The sequence below is a fragment of the Xenopus laevis genome, chromosome 4L (assembly GCF_017654675.1).
Source record: "Xenopus laevis strain J_2021 chromosome 4L, Xenopus_laevis_v10.1, whole genome shotgun sequence".
Classification (NCBI taxonomy): Eukaryota; Metazoa; Chordata; class Amphibia; order Anura; family Pipidae; genus Xenopus; species Xenopus laevis.
Genome location: NC_054377.1, coordinates 115,249,060 through 115,255,059, shown reverse-complemented (window position 1 = coordinate 115,255,059; position 6,000 = coordinate 115,249,060).

Here is a 6,000-nt window from a genome sequence, read left to right as displayed (position 1 = left end):
AACCAACACAAAACCATATTCTGAAACATGTTGTTGGACTTACACCCAACATATGCCCATGTCTCTGGCAACACTGTTGGGTGTCAGATAATAATTGACAGTTAGACCCAATATATCTTATAGGGGGGCTTCTTTTGCCAAGATGATGTATTAGAGTTAATTCCAATACAAACAAAATCTAACAAAATAACTGACTTTTGCACAAATTCTGCATGTAAAGAGACTTGATGATGTCTGGTGATTTGAATAGAATGAGCTCTAATACATCTTCTAGGCAAAAGGAGCCTTCCTATAAGATATATTGGATTTAACTGTCAATTAATATCTGACACTCAACTGCTGCATGAAGAAAGAATGAAGAGAAGCAGATGCTGAGAGAGGGATAGTGAGGATAAACTTGATTATTTCAGAAACGGTAAAGAATTTTTAATTGATTATAGTTCGAAAACTTCTTATATCAGTATGATGAAGCTTATATTAAATTTTCCTTTTCGCGATAGTTCCCCTTTAATAAAAGCTGAAGCCTTTCAATTACACTTGATTGTTTCTTTTAATTTGCGAGTAAGTTTAGCAGTTGGGAGATCTTTACCGTTTCTGAAATAATCAAGTTTGTCTTCACTAACCCTCTCTCAGCATCTGTTTCTCTTCATTCTCTCTTGGGTTGGGTGGTGTAGAGCATGGGCCAGCTTGTCTCTGCACTAGTCACTTTTTAAAGGTGGGGGCCATATATAGTTGCTTTGAAACGGTGGAGGGTCAGTCATATGACCATACTACCGTTATACATGACCTTTTCTAGGTTTTATATCCCACCCACAGCAACGGCTACCAATATGTACTGCTATATAAATGTGGGAATAGTGTACATACATAATAACATACTAATTAGGTTGGAAAAAAACACACAACCAAACAACGGTCACGTTTTTTTTTTGTTTTTTTTTTCAATTTACCACCTGCTTGTTGAATAAGTGATGGGTATCTTTGTGTAATTGCTGGCAGAAAACAATTCCATAAGTGGATATTTCTGGAGTCTTGAAATAGAAAGAGTCTTGAGCTTTTTATAAATTGTTCTGTTCTTGTGCCGTTCTTGTTTTGAGCTTTCCATGTAGTGTAAAAACCTGTTCAAAGGGCTTGCGGTGTTCTGTTCTGGGATTAATGATTGGAATGACCATAAATCCATGACACTGGAAAAAGTCAGGGGATTCCCAGGGGGCAATTAATAAGTCATACTTTATTTTCTTTTATCCTCTCTGTCCATCTTCCATCTCCCCCTTCCTCAGTGTTTTCTTTCTTTGACCAAACACTTGACAGATTAACTTTGAGAAGAATACAATTACTAATGTAGCACTTGTTCTTGAATGATAAGGTGCACTGATCAATTATAGAACCTTAGAACACATTATGGAAAGTGTATATATTATAATACACAAGAATATCTTGTAAATTATATACTTACAAATGGTGCTTAGTGATGTCATTGGTTATAATCAGAGCTTTGTGATGTCATTTATGTCACATGACTCACTGAAACTTGTGTATTATAATAAATAAAGTACCCCCTGTTGCAAAATATGAGGATATTAGAAGTCACCTCGGAGTTCCATGACCTGTATAAAAACACTTGGCCTTCATCCTCGTATCGTGGAACTCCTCGGCAACTTGTAATATCCTTATATTTTACAAGAGGATGAATTTTATTCACTATATAAATGTCACCTTATGCTAGTATTTGTTACTGAACTTTCAGAATCAAATTCAAATTAATGACACTGACTTTCAAAGCACTTCACAACTCTGCTCCACCCTACATCTCTGAACTCATCTCTATATACTCACCCAATTGCTTACTACGCTCCTCTACTGACCTGCTACTCAACTCTTCTCTCATTACCTCCTCACATGCTCGCATTCAAGACTTTGGAAGGGCTGCACCCCTCCTCTGCACCCCTCCTCTGGAACTCTCTCCCACGATCTGTCCGACTTTCTCCCAACCTTTCTGCTTTCAAAAAATCTCTGAAAACGCACTTCTTTCGAGAAGCCTACCCTCACTCTGCTTAACTACCAAACGCAACACCACATACAACACCACATTTCTCACCCACTTACTTCGATCTTGCCCACTCCCACACTTTGTGTATTACTCCCTTCCCTTTAGACTGTATGCCTATGCATAGGGCCTTCCTCACCTCTTTGTACCTGTATTGATTGTGATGTTTGTTACTCCATATATTCTATGTATGTAATTCATGTGATGTAGTTGTATAATCACAGTTACTTTACAGTGCTACGCAATATGTTGGCGCTATATAAATACATGTTAATAATAATAATAATAATAATAATAACTATCAGTTTACGGAGAAGGGCAACCAATACTTTGGTTGGTCTTGGTTCCAATTCTTCTGCCTTGGCTTCATACCAACAAAAGTGAGCTGCAAGTTACTTCCGTATTATTCCTGATACTTTCCTGTGTTCAGTTCTGAGCCATCAGAAGGTAAATAAATAAGAAAACACTTTTCACTCCTTAGATTTAGGGTTATTATAGTTATGTCAATATTTCATATATTATATGGGAAAAAGTGCAAGCTGCAAAAAACTACAGAAGAGCACTGGGGCCAGCAAAAAAAAAAAATTATGGTGAATTATGACTTTTAAAAGTCATAATTATGACTTTAAATCTCATAATTATGACTTTTAAACTCATAATTATGACTTTTAATCTCATAATTATGACTTTTAAAAAGTCGAATTTTTGACTTTTAATCTCATAATTATGACTTTTAAACTAATAATTATGACTTTAAAAGTCAAAATTATGACTTTAAATCTCATAATTATGATTTTAAAAAGTCAAAATTATGACTTTAAATCTCATAATTATGACTTTTAAATCTCATAATTATGACTTTAAATCTCATAATTATGACTTTAAAAAATCGAAATTATGACTTTAAAAAGTCGAAATGATGACTTTTAAATCTCATAATTATGACTTTTGCAGTCCTGCTTGCAGCTGAGCTTTCATCTACACAGGACATTACAGGCAGGGCATTTGGCTGCAAGCAGGACTGCAAAAGTCATAATTATGAGATTTAAAAGTCATAATTTCGACTTTTTAAAGTCATAATTTCGATTTTGTAAAGTCATAATTATGAGATTTAAAAGTCATAATTATGAGATTTAAAGTCATAATTATGAGATTTAAAGTCATAATTATGAGATTTAAAGTCATAATTATGAGATTTAAAAGTCATAATTATGAGATTTAAAGTCATAATTATGAGATTTAAAGTCATAATTATGAGATTTAAAAGTCATAATTATGAGATTAAAAGTCATAATTTCGACTTTTTTAAAGTCATAATTATGAGTTTAAAAGTCATAATTATGAGAATAAAAGTCATAATTTCGACTTTTTAAAGTCATAATTATGAGTTTAAAAGTCATAATTATGACTTTTAAAAGTCATAATTCACCATAATTTTTTTTTTTTGCTGGCCCCAGTGCTCTTCCGTAAAAAACAGATGCAAAGTGACATATTTTTTTTTTTACCTACAATCCACCTATTTCTGTCCTTCAAGAAGGTGCAGTGGAAACCACTTAGAGTTACCACGTTCTTACTGGTGTTAAGTACAGTGTCCTCTTGCACGAGAGAGCACTCTTCCATCAATAGCAGTTCTGCAAGGAGCAGGCATTCATAAAGTTTAAACTTTCAGTTTCATGTGAATTTTACTGATTACTTAACATTACATATGGTCTGTTATTATTAATATTATTATTATTGCAGCAGCTTCTAAAAAACTATTGCTACATCTCCAGCTGCAACCTCCCCTCATTTACATCAATCTTCTTTATTCTAGCGAAAAATGAAAAGCAAAATATTTCCACATCCTGTCAAATTCTTCAGTGTTTGGTTCATGGGAAATCTTAGAAATATTTACAAGAAATGCTGTTTCTAATGAAATGATACTAGGTTGCTCTTTGATTATTGGAGTCTAGTTACATCCCATTGTATCATATCCAAAGCCTGTGAGCTCATTATTACTACAGCACACATTTACTAAGTAAAGTGAGTAAAAGAGTTTAACAACAGCAGCAGTATTCCAATCAAAATAAATGCCAGACCACTGCATGACCTGCATATGACCAAAACTTTTAGGGGGCTATTTATTAAAATGTCAATGTTAAAATCTCAAAGTTTTTTCACTAGAAAACTTAAATTTTTTAGAAGAAAAAAACAAAATATTTTTCATTATACCCCGATGCTGCAAAAATCTTAAATCTCAAAAAATCCTACATCTCAGACCACTTGAGGTCCTGTATAAGTCAATGGTACCTATCTCAATTTGAAGTTTTCGTGGTCTGCCCTGGGTGTAGCCCGAAAATCCAACCTTTGAGCAATTCGGAAAAAAAACCAAAAAAATTCTAGCAATTTGGGAAAAAGACAGATTTCCCCCCCGATTTTAGTGAGTTTTTCCACAATCCGATTAACTCAAGTTTTTTTTATTAATAAATAAGCTTAATGGGATTCTGTCGTGATTTTTATGGTGTAGTTATTATTTCTAAATTACACTGTTTACACTGCAAATAATTCACTCTACAATATAAAATTTCATTCCTGAACCAAGTGTATTATTTTTAATTTATAATATTGGTGTGTAGGCAGCCATCTCAGGTAATTTTGCCTGGTCATGAGCTTTCAGAAAGAGCCAGCACTTTAGGATGGAACTGCTTTCTGGCAGGCTTTTTCTCCAACTCAATGTAACTGAATGTGTCGCAGTGGGACTTGGCTTTTAACTATTGAGTGTTGTTCTTAGATCTACCAGGCAGCTGTTATCTTGTGTTAGGGAGCTGCTATCTGGTTACCTTCCCATTGTTCTGTTGTTAGGCTGCTGGGGGGGGGGAGAGAGGGGGTGATATCACTCCAACTTGCAGTACAGCAGTAAAGCAGTAAAGAGTTTATCGGAGCACAAGTCACATGACTTGGGGCAGCTGGGAAACTGACAATATGTCTAGCCCCATGTCGGATTTCAAAATTAAATATAAAAAAATCTGTTTGCTCTTTTGAGAAACGGATTTCAGTGCAGAATTCTGCTGGAACAGCACTATTAACTGATGCGTTTTGAAAAAAACATGTTTCCCCATGACAGTGTCCCTTTAAATTGGGCATGGGAGTTTGATTGTGTTTTTTTAAACAATATATGAGATAAATTTGGATATTAGTAAATAACCTCCTTAATATTTATATATTGTTAATATATCTTAATTGCAGTTTAATAGTCCATGCAGATGCATGATCCCTTTTTCTGAATGTAAGTGTTCTTTGAAACTTTGTTTAGCAGTTATAGCTGTTCTGTTTGACCTGGAATAGCATTCTGTTGAACAGACATTTTGAATTGAGATTTGACAGGATTGTAGGACTGTGTATCGAAACCCCCTCACGGGGTACAATGCCCTGTACAATGCATGCGCGATTGGTTCAATGTAATGGTTGAACTGCTTGAAAGATTCTGGTGATGTATAGTCAACTTAAGTACTATGTATAATGTAAGGTGTATGTTGTCAATATATGTGAAGAATGTCTCTTAGCATCAATTAGCATTTCACATTTTTTAGTCTAAAATTAATTATTTTTAATTGTAGTAATTTAATGAACATGGATATATATTGTTATTTGCTTCCAACTAGCTGGCGTGTAGGAAATACTGACTTGCAACTGGTCTAAATAAGGTTACAGTTGATTGCCGAGGCTGTAAATAAAGTCTTGCTGGTAAGGTCAAGTTCATTATCCTTCAGTGGTTCAGCAAGAGTACCCCAGCCGACAGTTGTTATTTGCAGGATCTGCATGTCTCAGCCAGGGCTACACAAGAATATTCATGCACTCTCTTTCATATAGCAAGTTCCCTTTCTCATATGTCCTAGTTGTATATAAAGTTCCTTAAGCTTTAGGTTTTTCCCTATAGGGGGATTTGATGTTTTTGGATTGAAATGATGTGGTTC